Source organism: Mustela erminea, chromosome 20 (assembly GCF_009829155.1).
Source record: "Mustela erminea isolate mMusErm1 chromosome 20, mMusErm1.Pri, whole genome shotgun sequence".
NCBI lineage: Eukaryota > Metazoa > Chordata > Mammalia > Carnivora > Mustelidae > Mustela > Mustela erminea.
Window position 1 is genome coordinate 39,559,574 of NC_045633.1, and position 26,120 is coordinate 39,585,693.

At 43.6% G+C, this 26,120-nt stretch overlaps 1 protein-coding gene and 1 long non-coding RNA gene across 3 annotated transcripts in view; one reads left to right on the top strand and one right to left on the bottom strand.

Annotated features, from left to right (window-relative positions):
- Window positions 1–13,415: 13,415 nt before the first annotated feature.
- The window catches only part of CRCP (CGRP receptor component), a 57,926-nt gene continuing 45,221 nt past the window's right edge, over window positions 13,416–26,120 (bottom strand). The window contains exons 7-8 of the transcript XR_004281722.1: window positions 17,684–17,689; window positions 13,416–13,428 (exon numbers count right to left, since the gene is read on the bottom strand). The gene's annotated coding sequence lies outside the window, so the exon portion shown is untranslated. The remainder of the gene's footprint in view (window positions 13,429–17,683; window positions 17,690–26,120) is intronic.
- Window positions 13,473–24,150, top strand: LOC116580598. 2 transcript variants are annotated; one of them, XR_004281724.1, is made up of 3 exons: window positions 13,473–13,706; window positions 14,055–14,193; window positions 24,060–24,150. It is a non-coding gene; the product is annotated as an uncharacterized LOC116580598 (long non-coding RNA). The 2 variants fall into 2 exon arrangements; XR_004281725.1 differs by lacking the exon at window positions 24,060–24,150 and adding an exon at window positions 16,460–16,496.

Genomic DNA, 26,120 nt, shown 5'->3' on the forward strand with positions numbered 1-26,120 from the left:
GCTGTCCTGGACTCTAAAAATGCCAGTTTCACGAGCATGGATAGACTGTTCTAGATCAAAAGCATGAAAATTAAAAGTACTGTATAATCTTTAATTACATACTGAATTGAGGGTGGAAAGGCTGTGAGGGACATTTTCAGGCCAGTTTGGGGGAATTTGGATATTAGTTAATAGAACTGTATTTCTGGTAAGTGGCTCCGGGTGTGATCATCATAACGTGGTCTACGAGGAAGAATGAACTTGTTCTTAGGACACGCGCTGAAGTACTGAGAGACATATCATGAGATCTACACTTCATTTTATCCTTAATGGCTTTACCTGTCCACTTGGTAGAGAGAGACACAGCGAGAGCAGGAACACAAGCAGGGGGAGTGGGAGAGGGAGAGGCAGGGAGCCTGATGCAGGGCTCGATCCCAGGACCGAGATCATGACCTGAGCTGAAGGCAGAGGCTTAATGACGGAGCCACCCGGGCGTCCTTCTACACTTCACTTTAAAGGGTTTAGGAAAAAAATCGTAGATAAAAGAGAAATAAAGGAGGTGGGGGGGGGGGGGGAACCACAAAAATTGCAAAATGCCAAATGTTAGTATTTGGTGGACCTAGACCAAGGGTCAGTAAGTTTTTTCCTGGGAAGAGCCTGATGGTTGAGTACACAAGGCATTACAGTCTCTGTCGCAATACTTGCCTGGGAGAATGCGCGATAACCCTAAACATAATACCCTGCTGGGTTCTAATAAAACTTTATTAGTGGACATTTATGCACTCACTGCATCTCACTGAAGTTCAGAAACAGCCATTTCAAAAACTTCCTTCTCCGAGTGGGTCAAGGGGAGCTCTGTTTTACTTTCTACACGTCCATACTGTGCAAATGTTCAAAAGGGTACTTGAGTTTTTTGGGTTTTTTTCATTAAGTGGATACTTAGATGAGTTGCTTTTGCTGCAGTAACAACCCCAACCTTATAACGAGTATTTGTTTCTCATGCCGAGTGACAGCTGAGGATGGGCTGCCCTTTGGCTCTGTGTGTTTTCTTCCGCCGGCACCCGGGCTGAAGGAACAGATCTGGAACACGCTGTTCCCATAGCCGAGGGCAGAACCACTAGACATCAGCCAAGCCGTGCAATTGCACTGAGAGCTTCTGCTCAGACGTGGGAGACTCGCCCGCTCCTGCGCCGAGGGCCAGCGCCCGAGGCAGCCCCACCAAGCCCTACAGTGGAAGGCTTAACAAGGGGTCTACTTACGATCACTTATAGGGAAGGGAATGAATAATTGTGAAACAATGATATACTTGACTAGATTTCTGTTGAATTAAGTAAATCTCCTTTGAGAAAATATTTTCTTGTTTTGTCCTCACATAGTTTTTTCCCAAGGGACCCATTTTTTTCCTTCTCAGTTGTTGATTCCCTGCAGAAAGGTAGCTTTGGCCGGTGCTTTTTCTGACTGCAGAGGGTAACCCACTCGTGAGTCCTGGAATTAATTTTGTGGAGACGAAACTAGTCCGTTTGTTTAAAAGAAAAGAATACAATAGAAGATTATAAGGGAATATTGCCCATAGTAAACATACGGATTGTTTCATGAAACTTTTATTTTACTTACATATATCTGTTCATAAACTGAGATAAGCTATATTTTTTTGCTGTGAGTTTCAGTAAAAAATAATAATAATAATTAAAGCCTTGACCTAAAGGACAAGCTAGGTTGAGGGGCTGGGCACCCCCAGTTCCCATCTGGATTCAAGGATGCTGGCACCAGGACACCACTGAAGGCCACGGGAGCAGATTGTGTCTGCTTCCTGTGTCCTGTTCTCCTTCTCTGCTGCAGAGACTGAAATCCTCAAACTACATTTCCCAGGCCCCTTTGCCGCAGGCTTCCAGGGGGCATTTAGCTTCCACTCCTCAGATGCTGTGGTAGACTAAAACCCGCTCCTCCCACTGAGAGTAAGAATCTAACCTCCCTCCCCAGGGATCTGATCTGGCCTTGGAGACTCGTGCGGCCGAAAGCATGCAGCAGAAAGGACGTTCTTGAACTTTGTTCCCAAGTTCCTACGAGGCCTTATGGTGTCCACCTGGGCCTCTTGGAATGTTTGCTCTGGGGGAGCCGGCTCTGTGTGAAAAGTCCAACTACCCTTGAGAGCCACACTGGGAGGAGCCCGAGCCCACGCACCTGGAGGCCCTGAAGGACGGGACCAGCACGCAGCGGCGCTCAGTACGGGAGTGGACAAGATTAATTTGGAAGGACTCCTCCAGCCCCAGGTGCCCCAGCATGGTTCAGAAACGGGCCACCCCACCAAGCCCTCCCCTGACTCGCAAACCACGATCGAAATAAAAGGGTTATTTAAGTCACCAAGTTTTGAGGTACTGGGTTTCACAACTAGAGATCAGCAGAAGAGATGCCTTTTCTCAAGACTTCCCTTTGGAACTGAGTTACGCAGAGACGCTGGCATGCAGGGCCCCCGAGGGACAGAGTGTCCTGAAGATGTGCGGTAGGCAGGGTGCGCTCTTTTAGGCCTCTCCCCTCAGCAGCACCCAAGCTCCAGGACAGGACATTGGGAGCCAAGAGACATTGTGCTGAGAGAATCGAGAGGCTAACCCTAAGGACCACAGGAAAGCCAAGAAGAACGTGGGGTGCAGAGTCAGAAATGAAGCCGGACGGAGTGATAAACTCCGCTAACATTCACGTGTGCCAAGAATGTCCCTACACTCTCTGGATGTGGTTTTCCTTGGTCTCCAAACTATCTCAGGAGGTCTATTCATTCACATTTCATGGATGAAGAAATCAAGGCACAAAGAAGCCAAGTGATTTCAAGGTCCCACAACCGGTAACTGGCAGAGCGTGGATGTATCTGATTGAGAGCTTGTGGTCCTACCGGCTACTCACACGAGAGGGGCTTCCAAGAGCAAGGGCCAAGCGGCTCAAAGGAGCTTGAATCCACGGCGAGCGTTAAGGGCACTCGAGGTAGGCAGATGTTCTTGCACGAAAGTACAGGCGGGATTCAGCCACACGAAACACAGAGTAGTCCTTTCCTCGAGGTAGCGTGCCTCCCCCCCACTCTCTAGGCTTGTAGACTCCATCACTGTTTCCACACGGTGGGTGCCAAGACGGTTCCTGTTGCAATTCTCAGGCTCTTCTCCATTCCTGGTAACCAGAGGCTGAGCTAGTCTTTACATGGCTCAGAGCCCCAAGCAGTTCAGACCCTTTTTACGGGTTCAGGTGTGATCTAGGTTGGGGCTGGCCGGGAAAACTGCTAGAAGAAGGGTTGGGGATTTTAAGATGGCCCCATAACCTTCACCCCCTTGTGGAACTCCCATGACCATGTTATGCTGTATGGCACAAGGGATGTTACTCAAGTGGGCCTGTTCCGATCACACGAGCCCGCTAACAGCTGAGTTTCCCTGGTAGCAGAAGTGACGAAGGTTCCCTTTTTGACCAAACTGTGGCCAACCTCCTCGGAGCCCTTTTCTCCACGAGGCCTCAGTGTTGGCCTTTAAAAATCTGAACAAACACTAACCTAGTTCCTGACAATTCTGGGCCACATCCCTTGGATAACCTTAGCTTCCCTTCCCCCATTAAAGTGCCTCCCTGAGGAAGCTCCAAGTTGGGTTCGGGTCACATTGGACTCTTTTCCCTACTGCAACAGCGGTTACTGATTAAAATCTGTCCTTGCCACTTTAGCTTATGTCCAGCTTTGTTGACCTCAGACAGAAGTTGGAGAGATTCCAAGCACACGAATGATTCAACACACTTTGCTGGTTGGAAGACGGCGGGGCCACATGGTAAGGAATAGGGGCGGCTTGTGGAAGCCAAATGCACGCAGCGAAATGAGATCCCAGTCCCAGGAACTGAATTCTGCCCCGGAACCGAGCCTCCAGACAAGAGCCCAGGCAGCGTCCTGATGTATGCCTTGTTCTGTTTGGAGCAGCAAGCCCGGGAGAGCACGCTGGACTCCGGCCCCAGAGGCCGCGGCCTAGTGAACACGCGTTGTTTCAAGCTGCTAAGTTTGTGGTGACTTGTGCAGCCGTAGAAAAGGAAGGCACCCTTTGTTTGACCCAGAAATCCCACCTCTAAGACCTTATTCCGAGGATAAACTGTCAATAATACAAATACGTAGATTATTCACTGCAATATTATTTTTAACTGCAAAATGCTGGAAACTCCCTAAATGTCCGCGCGGAGGAGACTGGGTGAGTAAACTTGTGAACTCAGTGAGAGTAAAGCAAACAAGGATGACTTCGTGAGCTGAGACGCACGGACTGCAGGAGGCAAGCGGAGACATTTAATTGCAGAGAAGCGTATTGAGAAGGAATCTTTTGTTCCAGAGTCAGTGGGCGACCCTGAAAGTGCGAATCCTCTGATCACTTGCTCTTTCTGGGGACCAGCCTCCCGTCGAAGGCTATCGCGGGGCCCCACACGGTCACTTCATTAGCCTCACGCGCCCTCACAGAGGGTCTCATCAGGAGTAACTAAAGACACCCCATCATTCAAGACATTCCAAGGATTTCAGGAGCTCTGAGCCGGGAACCAGGGACAAAGACCAGATACATTTATTTCTCTACTGCGCATGTGTACTGTGCTTCTGCTGTGCATGAGAAACAGGGGAGTAAGAACACACACGCCTCTCTGCTGGTCGTTACAGAAGGACACACAAGATGCACAACCCAGGAAACTGTGCAGTTGGTTACCTCCAAGGGTGCAGCGAAGAGGTGGAAATGGTATTTCTAGGAGCTTATCTTTCGTGCGGTTTTGACTCTTGAAAGCATGGCGCTATCCCACGTGTTCCAAAGTAAAATTAAATCCGTAAGAATGGGAAGGAGGTACCTTAAAACCGAAAGCAAACTAAATCAGACTGGTCCTGTTTCAAATAAGTACCGTCGTCACACTGAACAGGAAGAAAAAAGAACTAATTTGAAGTGATTTAACACCACATGGGACTGTATCCCCTCGGTTGGGGACCGGGAGTGTGGTGAGGAGGGGAAGAATCCCAAGCAAAGCCTGACCTCCTCTTCCTGGGTCTGCTGTCTGTAATGGTGTCGGCAGTTCAGAAGTGATTCCGGCCGTCATAACGATGTTAGATGACGTACAGGATTGAGCAAACGTGCTGGAAACTGGAAGCCAGGAATCTCGCGAAGGGAGAGGGACAAACAAACCAGGAACGGGGAAGGCAAGAAATAGCCTGGTGAGGGGGTATCTGGAAAGTGATGATTTCTGAGATCTGGGTATGCACGCTTATGTCACACGTGTACGAGCGTGCAGACACATGTCCCTGTGTACATGCGTGTGACATGCATCTGCTTCCCACCTCTGTCCACTGAGAGAGGCAAGAAGCGAGGACATTGCAGTAGCACCGATGACACTAACTCTGATTCTCTGACCTTGATCTCTAAGAGCTTCACCACTAAGTGAATCAGGCTCCTCAGAGAAATGACTGAGTTCTAGGCTGGCATAAGAAATGCTTGGAATCCTTTGTTATGCCAGAAAGTAAGGAAACGCTTTTTTAAAAGGAGGTTTATGTCACATGGGCCTAGAAGACAGCTTGCAGGGGCTCTCGCTGGCAATCTGGAATAATTTGAACCCCAAGAGAACTCAGAATTAAATTATAAATCCCTAACAAAATAGGAATTCATGCAACGATATCATGTGTCCACAAGTACATACATTGAGAGAAGGAGGGTCTCTTGTTCACTGGGAAACGCAGAAGGCAGAACGGATAATGTGGAGGGAGTGTCGGATTACTGTTTTGGAACCATCGTGGTAGAGAGTGGACAAGCAAGGATCACCAGGGGATGCTCACCCTAGGGGGCAACTTTGATAAAGAACAAGATATTTGGGGGGCGCTTGGGTGGCTCAGTCAGTTAAGCATCCGACTCTTGATTTCAGCTCAGGTCATGACCTCAGGGTTGTGAGATCGAGCCCCATGTTGGGCTCTGCACACAGCAAGGTGTCTGCTCGACATTCTCTCTCCCTCTCTCTCTGCCCCTCCCCGCTCAAAAAAAAAAAATCTTTAAAAAAAAAAAAAGGAACACAACATTGGCATGATGTCCCTGCATTGCTCTTTAGTGCTGAGGGAGAAGAAAACTCCAGCAATAATCATACAGTAAAGGATTTAGGGGTCAATGCCTTGATATATTTAACTCACTGTAAGATGGTTCGGGGGAAAGTGTGTATTTTTATATTGTGCTGCTTTTATTTTTGCAACTTTTTGAAAGTTTCAAATTATTTCTGGATGGTTAAAAAAAAAAACAACAACACACAAACTCCTGCATGGAAAGTCTCTGAGAGTAAAGCTCTTGCAGAATGCAGTTTTTATCCAAAGGGAGGGTAGGGGCCTGACTGAGTGATCACAGCTGATAGGACCCGGAGGCTGAGCCCCAGGAAACTGAGGTGGGTGTGGGCCTGCGAGGCCTGTAGGAGAGGTGACGGTCCACCACAAAGTCCGATCCAACAGGCTGCCCATGACTAACGCACGCTTGCGGGCTTGGGCATCCTCGGCCTGGGCCAATCTACCGGCCATAGGCCACTGCCAGCCCTGAGAACAATCTTGCATCCCTGGAGAGCTCCGGACACGGGCTCGGGATCTCCTACACCAGCTGCACATGATCCTGACCTGCTGGTGCTTGTTCTTGGCTCCCACCCTGACTGCATCCCCTGCTATGACCTCGCCTGTATCTGGTGAGTTCGCCCTCCTCCCCGCATTCAGACCGTGGCTTCCCTCCAGATTTTCTGTCTTGCCCTGGCCCTGACTCCTTGTCTCTCTCTGACTCAGGGCTCTGGCTCCCTGCTCCGACCCCACCCTGCCCATGCTCTGGTCCTCCCAGCAAATGTCCCACAAGAGCCCAAAGAATGGGGATGTTTAACCCAGAATCTGCCAGGTCACTAAGACCCTCCGAACCTATGGAGGTGTGAAATGACAGGTTGGGGCTTTGGTTCTGTCAACTCAGTTCCTGAGCCAGTCGCCCCTGCAGGACACAGCAGATACACAGTGCCCATGAAGCTGCAAGTTGGGGACGGAGCTGGCTCCCAATGGCTGAACACACCCGACACGTCACAGCCCACGGCGCTTAAGCGTGGCTGCCCTCCCCTCTGTCCAGGTCAGGAGGTGTTTGGGAAGCCCAAGGAAGGAGCTTCAAAAACAGGCTCAGCTTCAAAAACAGACCTGATGCTCGGAGACCCCCATTTTCAGCTAATACTGGCTTCCCTGGCTCTAGCACGTGAACGCTAGGTCCGGAACAGCAGGTCCTGGAGTCCCCGCCCATTTCTACTGCTCCTTAGCTGTGTGCCCTCTGCTGCTGTTTCCCCCTGCGGCTCAGTCTCCTCCTGGATGATGTGAGGACAGCGCAGATGAGGCGCCCCGGGCAGCAGCCGGGCACAGTTGGTGCTCAAAAGTAGTAGCCACTGGACCAAGAAAGAACCATCGACAGATGATGATGCAAACTTGGATGAGGAAGAGGATCTTCATATAATCGTAAAGCACCTCTCCATACATTACGAATTAATTTTAAAAGGGCGGGGAGAAACAAAGGACACGAAATGTGAAAAGAACCACAAATGGGAGTAAATATTTGCAGATCATGTATCCGATAAGAGCTGGCTATCCAGAATCCCTGAAAACTCTTGCAGCAACAACAGCAACAATAAACACAATTCAAAGGACTTGAGTAGACACTTCCCCAGAGACGATTTACAGACGCTCAATAAGCTCCTGAAAACATGCATTACCAATCATTACAGAAATGCAAATCAAAGCCACGAGGAGATACCACCTCAAACCCATCAGGACGGCTCTGATTAAAACAAAAACAAAACAGAGGAAAGGAAATGTTGGCAAGGGTGTGGAGAAACTGAAACCCAAGTGCATTGCTGGTGGGAAACTGTGCAGCTCTTGTGGTAAATGGAAAAGCTACTGGGACAGCTTTTCACGAAGATGAAAACAGCATTACCATCCGATCCAACAATTCCACTCTGAGATACGTATCAAAAGAATTAAAAGTAGGGTTTCAAAGAGGTACTTGCACACCAATATTCACAGCCACATTATTCACAATAGCCAAAAGATGAAAACAAGTGTCCATCAACAAATGAATGAATCAACATAATGTAGTGTATATATGCATATATATTTATATACAATAGAACATTATTTAGCTATATAAAGGAATGAAATTCAGATAATGGTACAACACAGATGATTTTGAAAATGTTATGCTTAGTAGAATAAGACAGACACTGAAGGACAAATATTGTATGATTCTACTTAAATGAGATCCTGGAATAGGCAAATTCACAGGGACAGAAAGCAGAAGAAAGTTATCAGGAGCTAGGCGGAGGGGGTTAAAGAGTGTGATCTCCTTGATATGAGGAAGTGGTGATGCAACATGGGGGCTTAAGTGGGTAGGAGAAGAATCAATGAAACAAGATGGGATTGGGAGGGAGACAAACCATAAGTGACTTTTAATCTCACAAAACAAACTGAGGGTTGCTGGGGGGAGGGGGTTTGGGAGAAGGGGGTGGGAATATGGACATTGGGGAGGGTATGTGCTTTGGTGAGTGCTGTGAAGTGTGTAAACCTGGTGATTCACAGACCTGTACCCCTGGGGATAGAGTATTATGCCTCCATCAGAAAGGATGAATACCCAACTTTTGTAGCAACATGGACGGGACTGGAAGAGATTATGCTGAGTGAAATAAGTCAAGCAGAGAGAGTCAATTATCATATGGTTTCACTTATTTGTGGAGCATAACAAATAGCATGGAGGACATGGGGACTTAGAGTGGAGAAGGGAGTTGGGGGAAATTGGAAGGGGAGGTGAACCATGAGAGACTATGGACTCTGAAAAACAATCTGAGGGTTTTGAAGGGATGGGGGGTGGGAGGTTGGGGTACCAGGTGGTGGGTATTATAGAGGGCACGGATTGCATGGAGCACGGGGTGTGGTGCAAAAATAATGAATACTGTTATGCTGGAAATAAATTTAAAAAATAAATAAATAAATAAATAAATAAATAAATAAATAAATAAAGTAGCACTAGATAAGCCAAAAAAAAAAAAAAAAAAAAAAAAAAAGAGTGACTGCTACCTGGGTACGGAATTTTGGTTTGAGATAATGAAAAAGTTCTGGAGATACATAGTGGTAATGGTCGCACGATGTCGCGAAGATACTTAATGCCACAGAACTGTCAACCAAAAAATGTTTAAAATGATAAATTTTATGTTATATATATTTTACCACAGTTTAAAAAATGTGAGGAAGGGCTGCTAAGGTCTGAAGCAATATGGCTCCCTGAGAGCTCCCAGACTGGTAGGGGCTCCCGTCTAGGACAAGGCCCCACATTAAGAAGACACTGCTGGGAGTCAAGTCAAAATTGAGCAGAACAGAGACAAAGAAACAAAAGGTCTAAATCAGGAGTCTTAAAGGGCTAGACAGTATTTGGGTCTGTAGGCTTCAGCGTTAATGTTGCAACTCGACTTTGCTGATTTGGCCTGAGAGCAGCTGTAAACAATACGTAAATGAATGGACAAGACTGTGTTTCAATAAAACTTTATTTATAAAAACAGGTGACTTTAGCCAGTCTTTTATTTAAATAAAAGTGGGAGGGAACAGAGTCAGCAAGCCACCATACTTTTGAGTATTATAAAAACAACAAAAGAGAGAGCTCTTTGAAGTTAGAAAAACCATCCTAAACCACACAACTCCCTCTAAAAGTTCCAGAAAACTAATTTCACATAAAAATAAACATTAGAAAATTATTATTATTATTATTTTTTAAAGATTTTATTTATTTATTTGACAGAGATCACAAGTAGGCAGAGAGGCAGGCAGAGAAAGAGGAGGAAGCAGGCTTCCTGCTGAGCAGAGAGCCCGATGCGGGGCTCGATCCCAGGACCCTGAGATCATGACCTGAGCAGAAGGCAGCGGCTTAACCCACTGAGCCACCCAGGCACCCTAAACATTAGAAAATTATTAAGGTAAAATATCATACAAAGATATTATTTTTAAAAAGGAACAGAATAACATTTTGCCCACAAGACAACTCAAATTGTAACCTACTATTTTATTTTTTAAGTAAACTCTATACCCAATGTGGGGCTCCAATTCACGACCCTGAAGTCAAAAGTCGCATGCTCTACCAACTGAGCCAGCCACTATTTTTAAAAAAGATTTTATTTATTTGTGTGAGAGAGAGGTGGGGGAGGGAGGGAAGAAGAGGGAGAGAGTTTACAAACGGGGGGGGGGGGGGGAGGGGCAGAGGGAGGAGGAGAAGCCGACTCCCCACTGAGCAGGGAGCGTGACCTGGGGTTTGATCCCAGAACCCCAAGATCATGACCTGAGCCAAAGGCAGATGCTTAACCAGCTGAGCCACTCAGGAACTCCGAGCCAATCACTACTTTAAAACCAGCTAAAAATTATTATGAAAGTGACACAAGACATGAAAGAGCTACAGTAAAAGAAATGAGAAAAATTTAGAAATAAAAGGGGAAAATGAAAAGTAAATGAGAAGAAACACAAAAGCAAATAAACAATAAAACGATTTTCCTTAAGGGAAATAGGAAGGATAAAAACGTTAAAAACATTTTTTAATACTTAAAAACTTTTTTTTTCTAAGATTTTACTTTCTTTTCTAAAAGATTTTATTTATTGATTTGACAGAGACAGAGATCACAAGTAGGCAGAGAGGCAGGCACCCCGCTAAGATTTTACTTGTAAGAAACCTCTACATCCCAATGTGGGGCTCGAACTCACAACCTTGAGATCAAGAGTCACATGCTCCACTGACTGAGACAGCAGGGGCCCCAACAGAAAAACATTTTTTCAAAGATTTTATTTATTTGAGAGACAGAGAGAAAGAGAAAGGAGGGTGGGCCTGGGCAAGGGTGGGGAAGGGCAGAAGGAGACCGTGAATCCCAAGCAAACCTCCCACTGAGTGTGGAGCCCGATTTGGGGCTCAATCCCGTGACCCTAAGATGATGACTGAGCTGAAATCCGGAGTTGGAGGCTTAACCGACTGAGCCACCCAGGTCCCCTGAGGGGGAAAAATACCATTTTAACTGTAAGGAAGTCTGATAGAAAAGAACAAAGTGAATTGACTGAAAATGACGAATGTGTAGGAAAGGCAGGAAGAGCCAGTCCAGAACCTCAAAGTCTCTGGATTTCAGAACTGATGCAAGGAAATAGAATATTCTAATTCTATCCTATGGAAGAGTTTAAGTAAAAAACCCTGAATTTGAAGTGGAAGTATTGGCAGGATGAACTCAAGTTTTTTTTATCTTTAAAAATGTGCATCACAGGGTGCCTGGGTGGCTCAGTGGGTTAAAGCCTCTGCCTTCAGCTCATGTCATGATCGCAGGGTCCTGGGATCGAACCCTGCATCAGGCTCTCTGCTCAGCGGGGAGCCTGCCTCCCCCCCTTCTCTCTGCCTGCCTCTCTGCCTACTTGTGATCTGTCTGTCAAATGAATAAATAAAATCTTTTAAAAAATGTGCATATACTTACAGGCATATATTTATATAAAATACATGCATATTATGTACATATCATCCTAGCATATACATTTATATATGTATGCTTTGTGCATTTATATGTAATTTATTTTTAGAACATATTTTATAACATATATAGATGTAAATTCCTATCTCTGTGGACTGAAAATGCCTAGAAACAAGGCAGACACAATGACCAACGGGGGGCAAGGCAGATATGGTCTCAAAGTATCATTTTGCTCTAGAAGATACCAGGGCTTTTGAAGAAATGGATGAGTCAAGGATAGGAAAGGCCCGAGGTGAGCCTGGGGTTCTGCGTGCCGGATTTTAAGAAGGTCTCAGAGAAACGCAGCTGCCAACTTCGAAGACTTCCATGGGTCAGAGGACAATCTGAGCTGCACTAAGGAAATAATTATATGGGTTGAAACCCATTAATAATGGGTTAAGTCCATGCATTAATAATGGAACTTAAACAAAACCGGGGCGCCTGGGCAGCTCGGTGGGTTAAGCCTCTCTCTGCCTGTGGCTCAGGTCCCAATCTTGGGGTCCTGGGATTAAGCCCTGCATCGGGCTCTCCGCTCAGCAGGGAGCCTGCTGCCCCCACCCCCGTCAATGCCTGTTGCTCCCCCTGCTTATACTCTCTCCCTGCCAAATAAATAAGAACCTGTAAAAAACAAACAAAACCAATGGGTCACCTTCGGAGGATGCTTAGAAGCCAATTCATTATTTTGAAAATAGGTAAATAAAGGAAAAAATCAAACATCTTGCTTTCTCTCCATGAACTGGACTCCTAGGCGCAGGGTAAACAAAAATCTAAAAATAATAATAAAATAAATCTAGGTATCTCTGGTGCTTAAAAGAGAGCATTCCCCTTTCTTCCTTCTTTTCAGCATTCCTTTTAAAAGAAACCTGAATTTATAAATGCTTTCTCTGTCTCCCTGAGATATATGTACATCTTTTTAAAAAGTTACACAGACCTCTCGCCAGTTTTTCATACCAGTAAGGCCTTCTTTCTCGGAGGCCATCCTTGAAAGGTGAGCTTGTCTCTTTGGGATTTTAAACCTAGGTGCCTGGCTCCTTAATGTACCATCCTGCTTGTCATAAAGATAGGTTTATTTTCCTTTGATAAAGGCAATTAACACAAACGTAATGGATTTTTTTAAAAAGATTTTATTTATTTATTTGACAGAGAGAGATCACAAGTAGGCAGAGAGACAGGCAGAGAGAGAGAGAGGAGGAAGCAGGCTCCCTGCTGAGCAGAGAGCCCAACGCGGGACTCGATCCCAGGACCCTGAGAACATGACCTGAGCCGAAGGCAGCGGCTCAACCCACTGAGCCACCCAGGCGCCCATCGTAACGGATTTTATTTGCCTGGCTCTATGTAACAGGATTTACTTTTCCTGCGGGTTCCTCGATGGACTGCTGTGCATTGCAGTCTGGTTTTTTGTTTTTTGTTTTTGTTTTTAAAGATTTTACTTATTTATTTGACAGACAGAGATCATAAGTAGGCAGAGAGGTAGGCAGAGAGAGAGGGAGAGGGGGAAGCAGGCTCCCTGCTGAGCAGAGAACCCGACTCCAGGGCTCGATCCCAGGACTCTGAGATCATGACCTGAGCCGAAGGTGGAGGCTTTCACCCACTGAGCCACCCAGATGCCCCTGCAGTCTGGTTTAATGCTCATTCAATAGTGAGACTGTTGCCTTTCCTTCCTATATATTGTGGAAGCAAACTTCCGTGTCGGAGGAGATCTGATTTATAATTACGTTTCTCCCAAATGGGTAGCCAATAGTAGATGAGGAAAAGCATCTCATTATAACAATATTCCGTTTAACAAATAAAGAAGAGGCGATAGAATCAGAATACCACCATCGTGCGACCCCCAGTGAATCAACGGATCCAGACACCGAACACCGACAGCTGCTGCTGTCACAGACAGACAACGCAGACACTCTGTGGCTCCTGCTGAACGAACACAACACCACCACTGCCTTGCCAGAGGGCACCACCACGGCCTTGCCAGAGGGATCCAGCCTGAATCTGACCAGCCTCTGGACCGTTGCTAATATACAGGAAAAAAGAAATAAGTAACGAGAGAGGAGCTGGTTGAGCTGTACTATAAATACACCATCAGCAGAATCCAGGACTGTGGGAAACTCCACGGGTCCAACAGCCTGGGATTTTCATCATGAAATTGTGAGAAAGGCAGGGTGAGTGACCTTGAAGATTAAGAGACCGAAAAGGTACGTTTGAAAAAAAGGAACAACAAAAGTGCAAGAGAAAGCTACTGTGGTAGCAGATGCACACTTGCGCAACAAAACTATAACGAAATCCGGAGACGTGGTTGCCCATGAAGGTCAGGACTGGGGACATTTTATGTAGGAGGAAGGTGACTGTATTGGGGACAGGGTGAAAGCAGGGTCTCTCGAGTGCCTGGCAAGGCTCTGTTTCTCGACCTGGGGGTAGTTATCTGGGTGTTCCTACAATTCACTGAGCTATGAATCGTAATTGTAAATTCTCTTTATAATCCAGCTCCTTATAATTCACATGATTTATGTGGGTTTTTTTGGTATCTGTGTTTTACTTTACAGTACAAAAGGTTAAGATTATTTAAACCAAGTCCTGTAATCATTGTCTTCCCTGAAAATTCTGCATGGAATTAAAACAGAAGTGACTTGTTAATGAACTGGATGCAGGCTGGACTCAAGGAACTTCGATTTATATAATAGGGTAAGGCGAGCATCACGAAAACACCACAAGGGCGTGCATGGCTTATAGCTAATAACCAATAAATTTGTTTAGTTTACAGCAAGCAGAGAGTACTTCAGCATAAGATGATCAGGAAGGGCTTTCTGGAGAAGGGAGGATAGGAGCCGTATCTTGAGTGGGTTTTTTTTTTTTTTTTTTTAAGATTTTGTTTATTTTTAGAGAGAAACAATGTGGTGAGAGCCCATGCGAGATGGGGCAGGGAGGGCAGGGAAGAAGAAGAGGGAAAGAAGCAGACAACCCCCTCCCCCAAGAGCACGGAGCCCAATGCAGGGCTGGAACTCACCACGTCGAGGTCATGACCCAAAGTCAAGTTCATGACTTGAACCTAAAATCAAGACTCAATCATTTAACAAACCGAGCCACGCAGGGGCCCCTAGAATTTGGATTCTTAAGGGTATTGTAGTACCAGCAGATGGCTTCGTGTACACAAAATCAGAATTGAGAAAACACGAACGTCTCTTGAAGGAATGTTCTTTCCTTCATTGACCAACTTTTAACTCATCCTTTAAGTCCACACAGTACTTTCTCCAAGAAATTCCTTGATTCTCCCAGATCAGGTCAGGTTCTCTGTTATATGCTCTCTGGGCTCATTCTCATTTCCAACTCTTACCATAGTTGTAATGAAATGATGAACGGTGACATTAGTCATTTAGCATCTCTCCCCCTAGAACATAAGACTTTCTGAAGGCAGCGACTCTGGATGTCAGAGTCACGTCATATCCCTATGGCCCAGCCCTAAGCCTTGCATGGTAGACACTCAAAAACCTGAGTAAATAATGAGAGAGACCATTGGGCTGGAATGAAGGGTTATGCAGGAGACTAATAAAGTTGGAAATTTTATTGGGAGATAGACTGCAAATGTTCTAGAATGCTAGGGTTAAGTGCTTAGATTTTTATCCTTTTTTTAAAGAACTTAAACCACAGAAATTTATTGTCTCACAGTTTTGGAGGCTAGAAGTTCCAAATCATTCAGCAACTTATAAATGTCATCGGGGCTGGATTCTTCAAAGAGCTCTCTCCTTGGCCTTGTCCATGGCTGTCTTCAGCATGCGTCTCTTCACATGATCTTCTTTCTAAACGTATCTCTCTGTGTCCAAATTTCCCCCTCCCCCCTCCAAGATCTTATTTATTTATTTGAGAAAAAGAGAGCACAAGCTCGGGGTGGTGGGGATGGGGGAGGAGCAGAGGGAGAGGGAGAAGACGACCCCCCCACTCAGCAGGGAGCCTGACGTGGGGCTCAATCCCAGGACCCGGAGATCATGACTGAAGCCAAAGGCAGATGTTTAACTGATTAAGCCACTCAGGAGCCTCCAAATTTCCCTTTTTTCTTAGGATTCCAATCATTTTGGATTAGGGACCACCCAAGAACACCACTTCAACTTGATTACCTCTGTAAAGAAGCCTATGTCCAAAATAAGGTCACATTCTGAGGTACCAGTGTTAGAATTCCAAAATATTTTTTGTGGGGGACACAAGCCAACCCATAACACATGGCTAACTCCCCTCAACATGTGAGACTGTTCAAAAGTTTTATTTATTCTACATAAATTTCTTTATGTAGAACCCTACATAGAGTTATATAGAAATCTATCGAACCATAGAGCGATCTCTATGGTTCATGCCGCTCCCAACGTATCTTCCCGGTATGTTTGCTTTCCTGTCCCTTGGTATTTATGAAGCAGTGTTAGAAAATCCAGCAGATTATCCCTCAGTGGACTAGGAATGTCTTTACAAACAGAGATACCCTGAATTATGTCTGTATTTCACATAACGAGAACCACTTTTGGAATGAAGGATACTACAATCTACATTTTTTAAATCTTCATTTACTCTGGTCACAGTATCAAACTAAAATGGCTTTAATATCTTTCAAAGACAACTACATATTGCATATTAATAAATACACAAAGTTTTACTTTTTTTTTTTTTAAAGATTTTATTTATTTATTTGACAGACAGAGAGCACAAGTAGGCAGAGAGGCAGGCAGAGAGAGGGAAGCAGGCTCCCCGCCGAGCAGCGAGCCCCATGCGGGGCTCAATCCCAGGACCCTGAGATCATGACCTGAGCCTAAGGCAGGTCATGCCACCCAGGCACCCAGGCACCCCTAAAGTTTTACTTTTTAATAGTATTTAGGCAGACAGTATGGCTAATCAGACAGTAAAAACTAATCAGAATATTGAGATTTATATTCCTAAGTAACAAGATTTCACTCTTTTTTCTTTGAAGATTTTGTTTGTTTATACATCAGAGGGGGAGCACAAGCAGGGGAAGCAGCTGGCAGAGAGAGCGAAAGAAGCAGGTTCCCCTGCTGATCAAAGAGCTCATTGTGGGGCTGGATCCCAGGACCTGAGCCGAAGGCAGATACTTAACCGACAGAGCCACCCAGGAGCCCCAAGATTTCGATTCTTAATTCAAGGATATATTCTCTGTAAGTGCTTTTCAAAGTACACCCACAGCAGTATGACCCACTTCTGGAGGAAATCGGAAGCGTGGTTGGTCTGACGGTATTGGAATGGGTGCCTATAGCCCTACCCTTTTGTCTGACCTTGAGAGCCATGAGTTGGCTTCGAAAATTCTTAGTAATTCAAGGATTGAATACAACAGTGTGTAAAACTCACTGATCTAAAGGACAGAAAGTGAAGACTCTGAAAACATACTGCTTTCTAAAAATCCTTATTTCCTCTATTAACCAAAAAACCATAATCTCTGAATTTTGGTCTCCATATTTTTATATTCAATATTTAACTTTCTACTCTCATGTTCTATTTATATATGTGTGGTACAGAATTTTTGCTGCTATAAATTAAACCAATGCAATATTTTCCATTAAACTACTGAAGCCATTTAACATGTTCTTGGCACTATGAGAATACGTAAAGACGAATTCTCTTGGTTCCAGGAAGCTCAGAGCCAAAGTGATTTAACTACACCAATATTTCTGGTTAACACACCTGCTTTTTCTGCCTTTTACCCTGGTTTTCTAAAAACTTTTCATTGGGGTAAAATACACATAACATGAATTTACCATTTTCACCATTTTTAAGTCTACAGTTCAGTGGCATTAAGTACGTTGACCACTATCATCTCCAGAACTTCATCTTTGCAAACTAAAATTCTGTACCCATTAAACAGTTACCCCCCATTTTCCTGTCTGTCCAGCCCCTGGCACATACCATTCTTCTTTCTGCCTCCATGAATCTGGCTGTTCTAGTTATCTCATAAGAATGGAATGATGCATTCGTCCTTTGGGCCTGGCTTACTTCACTCAGCATAATGTCTTTAAGGTTCAATCATGTAGCATCTGCCAAGATCTCATTCTTTAGGCTGAGAACATTCCTGTGCGTGTGTGCGTGTGTGTTGCACTTTCTTAGCTTTCATCCATCAACTGATATTTGGATTGTTTCTACATTTTGGTTATTGCAAATAATACTGCTATGAACATGAGTATACAACTCTCTGTTCAAGTTTTTGGGGTATATGCCCAGAAGTGAAACTTCTGCGTGATATAACTCTATGTTTAAACTATTGAGGAAACACCACCCTGTTTTCCACAGTGAAAGCACCATTTTACATTTCCAAAAGCAATGCACAAAGATTCTAATTTCCCCATTCTTCATCAACACTTGCGATTCTGTTTTCTTTTATGTCAGCCATCTTAACGGGTGTGGGTCTCAGACTGGTTTTGGTTTGTATTTCCCTAATGACTAACGATGTTTAGCATTCTTTCACAAGGTTAGGGAACATCTGTATATCTTATTTGGGGGAGATGTCTATTCAAAATCCTTTGCCCATTTTTGAGTTAGGCTGTTTTTTTTCTTTCTTTTTTTAATATATTTTTAAAAGATTTTCTTTATTTATTTGAGAGAGAGAGAGAGAGAGCATGAAAGGGGAGAAGATCAGAGGGAGAAGCAGACTCCCTGCAGGGCTGGGACCCTGATGTGGGACTCGATCCCAGGACTCCAGAATCACGACCTCAGCCAAAGGCAGTGGCTTAACCAAGTGAGCCACCCAGGTGCCCCTTCTTTCTTTTTTTTAAAAATATTTTTTTAATTTATTTGACAGAGAACCAGAAAGCACAAGCAGGGGGAGCAGCAGAGGGAGAGGGAAACAGGTTTCCCACTGAGCAAGGAGCTCCAAGCAGACCTGGTCCCAGGACCTTGGGATCATGACCTGAGTGAAAAACAGACGCTTAAAAGACTGAGCCACCCAGGCGCCCTGTTTGTAATTGTTGGGTTCTTTACATATCCTGGGCATTAGTTGCTCATCAGATGTTTAATTTGCATTTTCTCCATTCTGTGTGCTGCCTTTCTGTTCTGTTGACAGTGCATTTTGACACATGAAAGTTTTAAATTTTGATGACCAACTTGTCTATTTTCTTTTGTTGTCTGTGCATGTCAAAAAAAATCATTACCAAATCCAATGTCATGTAGCTTTCCTCCTATGTTTTCTTTCAAGAGTTTTACAGTCTTTTTTTTTTTTTTTTTAAGATTTATTTATGTGTTTTGGGCAGGCGGGTGGGGAGCAGGGTCAGAGGAAGAGGGAGAGGAATCCTCAAGCAGACTCCCCGTTGAGCGCAGAGCCCAGTCCCAGGACTCTGAAATCATGACCTGAGCCAAAATCAAGAGTTGGATGCTTAACCAACTGACTCACCCAGGCGCCCCTTAAATCTTTCATCTTTTTAATGTAAGCATTTACAGCTATGTATTTCCTCCCTAGCAGTGTTTATGTTGCATCACATACATTTTGGGGAATGTTGTGGTTTTGCTTTCATTTGTCTCAAGATATTTCACAACATTCCTTGAGATTTCTTTTTTGACCCATTGGTTTTTAAACAGTGTGTTATTTAATTTCCACGTAATTATGAATTTTTTACTTCTCCTTCAGCTGATTGCTAATTTTATTCCACTGTGATGGGAAAACACATTTTGTATAATTTCAGTAGTTTTAAAAAGTGTTTATTTTTCTTGTGGCCTAATCTAGGGTTTTTACTAGAGAATGCTCCGTGTGCACTTGAGGAAACTGTGTACTCTCCTCCTGTTGGGTAGTGTCTGTATGTCTGCTGGGTTCAACTGGTTTATAGTATTGTGCAGGTCCTTTATTTCCTATTGATTCTGTCGTGTTCTGTCATTACTGAAAGTGGCACTGAAATCACCTACTATTTCTGTAGAGCTATCTATTTCTCTCTCCAATTCTGTCAATTTTTGCTTCAAATATTTTGATTTATTAGGTACATAAATGTAATTGTATCTTCTTGCTGTACTGAACCCTTTATTAATATATCTTTGTCTCTTATAGCCTTTTAAAAATCTTAAGTCTACTTTGACTCATGTTAGTATGCTCTCTACTGCTGTCTTCTGGTTACTATTTGCATGAAATATCTTTTCCTATCTTCTCATTTTTAATTTGTGTACTCAGATCTAGAGTGAGTCTCTTGGAAACAGCATATAGTTGAGTCATGCCTTAGAAATCCATGCTGCCAATCCGTGCCTTTTGATGCAGGGTTTAATCTACTTACATTGAAAGTAACTGATGATAGGGAAGAACTCACTTATGGCCTTTTGTTGTTTTCTGTATGTCTAAGAGCTTTTTTGTTCCTCATTTATTTTATTGCTGCCTTCCTTTCTGTTCAGTTGATTTGTTGCTTTTTTTTTTTTTTAAGATTTTATTTATTTACTAGAGAGACGGAGATCACAAGCAGACAGAGAGGCAGGCAGAGAGAGGAGGAAGCAGGCTCCCCGCGGAGCAGAGAGCCCGATGCAGGGCTCGATCCCAGCACCCTGGGATCATGACCTGAGCCGAAGGCAGAGGCTTTAACCCACTGAGCCACCCAGGCGCCCCTGGATTTGTTGCTTCTGTGACATATACTAATACCCTTCTCATTCCCTTCTGTATGTTTTCAAACTATTTTACTTGTGGTTATCAAGGTGATTCTAGATAACATCTTCAAGTTGTCAGAATCTACTTTCGTTGATACAAACTTAAATTGCAAACAAAAATGTGCTTTTACTTATCTGTCTCCATCCCCACACACTTACGTTACTGTTCCCACAAAGATATCTTTGTCGAATGAGTACATTTAAACACAGGCTTATGATGACCTTTTACGCTTTCTCTCTCAAATCCCTTAAAAGAATAAAAAATAAAATTATAAACCAAAGTCGCAACACTGGTTTTTATCCTTCCCCTTGTACTTACCTTTGCTGGAGATCCGTAGAGCTTCCTATGACTCTGGGTCACGTTTCAGTGTCCTTTAATTTTAACCTGGAGTTCTCTCCTTAGCAGTTCTTGGAGGTCAGGTCTAGTGGTAATAACTGCTTCCGCTTTTGTTTATCCAGGAAAGTCTTAATTTCTCCTTCATTATTTTTTAGTTATAACCATTTTTAAATGTACCATTCATGAGTGTTAACCACATTACTGCGTGACCGATTTTTTTTTTAAAGATTTTATTTATTTATTTGTCATAGAGAGAGAAGCGAGAGCAAGCACAGGCAGAGGCAGAGGGAGAAGCAGGCTCCCTGCCAAGCAAGGAGCCCGATGTGGGACTCAATCCCAGGAAGCTGGGATCATGACCTGAGCCGAAGGCAGCCGCCTAACCAACTGAGCCACCCAGGCGTCCCTGCGTGACCGATTTTGAGAACTCTTTTCATTTTGCAAAACTGAAATTCTAAACTCATCATACAACAGTAACCCATTATCCCCTTCCCTCAGTCCCCGACAACTATCATTCTACTTTGTCTTTATGAATTTGGCTATATTCTGGGTATCTCATATAAGTAGAACCATCGAGTATTTGGGTTTTTTGGTGACTGGTTTGCTTCACTTGGCATAATAGCCTCAAGGGTCATCCATGTTGTAGCATGTGTTACATTTTCCTTCCTTTTTAAGGCTGAATAATATTTCATTGTGGGGATATTTTGCTTGTCCGCTAATCTGTCAGCGGACACTTGGTTTGCTTCCATAATAACTGGGGTACTGTGAATAATGCGACAATGAACATGGGCCTACAAATGTATCTTTGAGAGCTTGCTTTCAGTTCTTTGAGTATAAAACCATGCTGTACCATATGGTGATTCTGTTTAATTTTTTGAGGATGTGTCATACTGTTTTCTTTTTGCTACACCATTTTACATCCCCGTCAACAGTGTACAAGGGTTCCAATTTCTCCACACTTATTATTTTCTGTTTTGTTTGGTTTTGTTTTATAGCAACCATCCTTTAAAAAAAAAAAAAGATTTTATTTATTCGACAGAGAAAAACAGTGTGAGAGGGAACACAAGCAGGGAGAGTGGGAAAGGGAGCAGCAGGCTTCCCACTGAGCAGGGAGCCCAATACGGGGCTTGATCCCAGGACCCTGGAATCACGACCCAAGCCAAAGGCAGATGTTTAAAGACCGAGCCACCCAGGAACCCCTACAGCAACCATCCTAATGGCCATGGGGTGGTTTTCTCTTATTTTTGAAGGACAGTACTGTGTGGTGTAAAATTTGTAGTTGGAAGTTTTCTTTCACACTTTAAATACATCATCTTACTCCCTTATAGACTCCGAGGTTTCTCCTGAGAAGCTGACTGATAATCTTATTGAGGATCCCTTGTAGGTGACAAGCCACCTTTCTCTTGCTGCTTTCCGTTCCATCTTTGTCTTTCTATTATTTGATTATAACGTATGTTGCTATGGATCTCTTGAAGTTTATCCTACTTGGAGTTTAAATTTTCAATTTTTAGATTCATGTCTTTCTTCAGATTTGGGTAGTCTGGGCTGTTATTTCTTCAGCTAATCTCTTCCTCTTTGTCTCTCTTCTGGTACTCCCATATAAATATTATTGTCCTCTTGATTATATTCCAAAAGGCCCTTAAGATGTTTATTTCCTTCATTCTTTTTGCTCCTCAAAGTAATTTCTAAAGCACAACCTTTAAGTCTGTGGATTTGTCTGCCTGCTCAAATCTGCTGTTGAACCCTCAGTGAAATTTTCAATAAATCATCCTTTCTCAGCTTCAAAATTTGTTTGGGCCCTTTTTATTTCTATCTCTTTGTTACCGTTCTCATTTTGATTGTTTTCCTAACTTCCTTTAGTGTTTTGTCATTTTCCTTTAACTCTTTGAGCAAATTTCGTAGTTACTTTGAAGTCCTCATTTAGGAAGTCTGATGCTTGCATTCCTCAGCGAAGTATCCTACCACTTCATTTCCTTTTTTTGAATGGGCCGGGTTATTCTTCTTGTGATTTTTCTGGTTGAAAATTGGGCAGGTGAAAACCAGCCACTTCTTCCCGTCTTTGCAGACTGGGTCTGTGCCAGTTTATTCTTTACTAATTAGTAGGATATGTTCTGAGCTTTGGGATCAAAGGAGAAAGCTAAGTCTTCAGGTGTTTTGGCATGCATCTCACCTAGGTGTGCACAATTTCCCCTATACACACTGCCCTTATGTCTTAATTTCCCAGTTTCACTCCAATTTCTCCTTGGGGCCTTAGATGGTCTATTGTATGTCTCCACTCACAATGTCCTGCCCTAGGTCTATCTGTGTCATAATCTCTCTATAGATTTTATGAGTAGTTTCTGCCACTTTATGCTGCATTTCCTCTGGAGAACTCCAATTATGGGAAAAAGAAACGAGTCCTTCAGGCAGTCCCCAGACAAGTTAGAACAGTGCAAGTAAGGTTTGCTCTGCTCCCTTGAGTTTGAGGTGGAGGAGGGTATTGGAAAACGGGCTGCTGCTTCCTCCAGATCAAGGCTGCCCAGAAGTGGAGGGATGAGCAACTTTCATGAATTTTCCTACCGTTTGAATGTAGCTTTTTCTTAACTGGACAGTCACTTGGTTACTGTAGACTTCTGTTTTTCAGAGCTCCCTCAAGCTCAATTTATTATTTTCTTAAAAGATTTTTATTTGAGAGAGAGAGAGAGCACATTGGGAGGAGGAGAAGCAGACTTCTTGCTGAGCAGGGAGCCCAATGCAGGGCTTGATCCCAGAATCCCAACATCATGTTCTGAGCCGAAGACACTTAACCTACTGAGCCACCCAGGCACTCCCATCAAGCTCATTTTAGCTAGCTTTTGTTTTCAATGTCTCTGCTGGAGAACAAGAGCTTAGAGCTTCTTAGTCCTCTGTTTTGTTGATGTCACTATGGAATTTTTATTCTCAGTGCCATAGGAAGACTTCCAGCTTTTGAGCTGAGGATATGATATAAAGAAAAAGTACTTTAGAATATTAAGTACAGGCAGGTACACAGTGGGTGAGAGCATGAACAGTGGAGGCAGCAACTAACCTGTCTTATTTTGCAGGCTCTGTGTCTCCTGAGGCTTGACTTTGTGGCCCAGTATACAGCACTAATCTTGGCATACACTGTGTCCTCAACGGGCCTTTGTTGAACTAGATACCCCAAATTATAGCAGTTGTGACTGAGTACAGAGTCCTTAAGGCAGCCTCAATAGTGTGTGGTAGGTCAGGCAGTCCAAACTAAACACACTCCATGAGACTTTTGTATCATGTTAGTGGGTAGAATCTCAAAGAGAGTCGGGCATGCCAGCTCTTGAAGCATTTATGGAAAAACCCCAGATGTCCTGCAGAAAAGCCACAGGGAGAACCTCATGAGGAAGGTTACTGGTGGATAGGGAACCCTCTTCTCCCTACTCTAGAACCATCTAAACAAAGGATCAGCAAATCCGAGCCTGTTGCCCGATTTTGTGGTTTTACTGGAACGGAGTCACACTCATCTATTCATAAATTGTCCAGAGCTGCTCTCCCGTTGTAACATCAGAATTAAGTAGTTGTGACAGTAATCTTACGAACTGCAAAGCCTAAAGTATGATCTGGTCCTTACTGACCCCTGCTCTAGATAATACAGTGAGTCTACGTGGGCTGGAAGGCTGCTGTCGATGACCGTATCTCAGAAGGGCCCAAGATGATGGATAACTAAGAAGTCCACAGAACCTTCCAAATGCTTGGAAGGACACAGGTTTCAACAAATGGTACTAGGACACATGGATATCTACATGCAAAAAAGTGAAGTTGGACCCTTTCTTCATACTATATACAACAATTAACTCAAAACGGACTGAAGACCTAAATGTATAAAATTTTTAGAAGTTACAGAGGAGTAATTATTTATGATCTTGATTTAGGCAATAGAATCTCAGATATGATACCAAAGCCAGAAGGAACCATAGGGAAAAAAAGGTATGTTGGACTTCATTAAAATTAAAAACTTACATGCTTCAAAGACATCATCAATAAACTGGGAAAAAAACCACCAAAAAAAGGGAGAGAGAAAAATTATATGTCTGCTAAGGGTTTAGCATCCAGCATACATAAAGAAATCTTGCAATTCAACAGTAGAGACAAACAACTCAATTAAAAATGGGCAAAGGAGAAGAACAAGGAGACTGACACTACATGACTTCAAGACTCAGTACGAAGCCACAGGAATCGAGACCGCGAGCTACTGGTAAAGGAGCACACAGAACAATGGGACAGAACAGAGTCCAGAACCACCTGTACAAAGAGACGCAACTGAGCTTTGACAAAGGATCAAAAGCAATCAGAGGGACAAAGGACAGTCTTCTCAGCAAAGGGTGTTGGAACAACTGGATACTCACACACCAGAAGAACAGGCAGATGTAGACCTTACATTTTTTGCAAAAAATCACTCAAAATTAACCAGCCCGAAATGTGAAATACGAAACTATAAAGTTCCAAAAGGTAACACAGGAGGAAATCTAGGTGACCTCATGATGATAATCTAGCTTCACGGTGACTTTTTAGGTACAACATCAAAACTATGATCCATGAAAGAAAAAAATGGACAGGCTGGACTTCATTAAAATTAAAAACTTCTGTTCTGTAAAAGACTATACAAGAATAAAAAGACAAATCGTGGACTAGCAGAAAGTATTTGCAAAACACTTATTTGATAGAGGCCTAGTATCCAGAATATATTTTATTTTATTTTATTTTTAAAGATTTTATTTATTTATTTGTCAGAGAGAGAGCGAGCGGGAGCGAGCACAGACAGACAGAGTGGAAGGCAGAGTCAGAGGGAGAAGCAGGCTCCCTGCGGAGCAAGGAGCCCCATGTGGGACTCGATCCCAGGACGCTGGGATCATGACCTGAGCCGAAGGCAGCTGCTTAACCAACTGAGCCACCCAGGCGTCCCCAGAATATATTTTAAAAACCACTTAAGTCTTAACAACAACAACAACAAAACCACCTAATTAGAAAATGGCAAGAGAGGCGCCTGGGTGGCTCAGTGGGTTAAGCCTCTGCCTTCAGCTCAGGTCATGGTCCCAGGGTCCTGGGATCGAGTCCTGCATTGGGCTCTCTGCTCAGCAGGGAGCCCGCTTCCTCCTCTCTCTCTCTGCCTGCTTCTCTGCCTACTTCTGATCTGTCAAATAAATAAAATATTTTAAAAAAAAGAAAATGGCAAGAGATCTGGACACTCACTAATAAAGATACACAGATGGCAAATAATATGGATATCTTATGTCTTTAGGGAATTTCAATGAAAACAACATGATACCACAACATACCTATTAGGATGGCCAAAACCCGAAACACTGATACCACCAAATTCTAGTGAGGACACAGAACAAAAGGAATTCTGATTCTCTGCTGCTGAGCGGCACAGTCATTGTGTAATGTGGGTTACCAGTTTCCTATAAAACTAAACAAACCCTTACCCCATGACCCAGCTGTTATACTCCTTGGTATTTTCCAAAATGAACTGAAAACTTCTGCTCACACAGATGTGCATACACATGTTTACAGTGGCCTTTTTTGATAATTACCAAAATCTGGAAGAAATTAAGAGGACCTTCAATAGCCGAATGGATAAACAAACAGGTATACCCCGATAATGGAATACTAAATACTATTCAATACTAAAAAGAGATGAGCTATC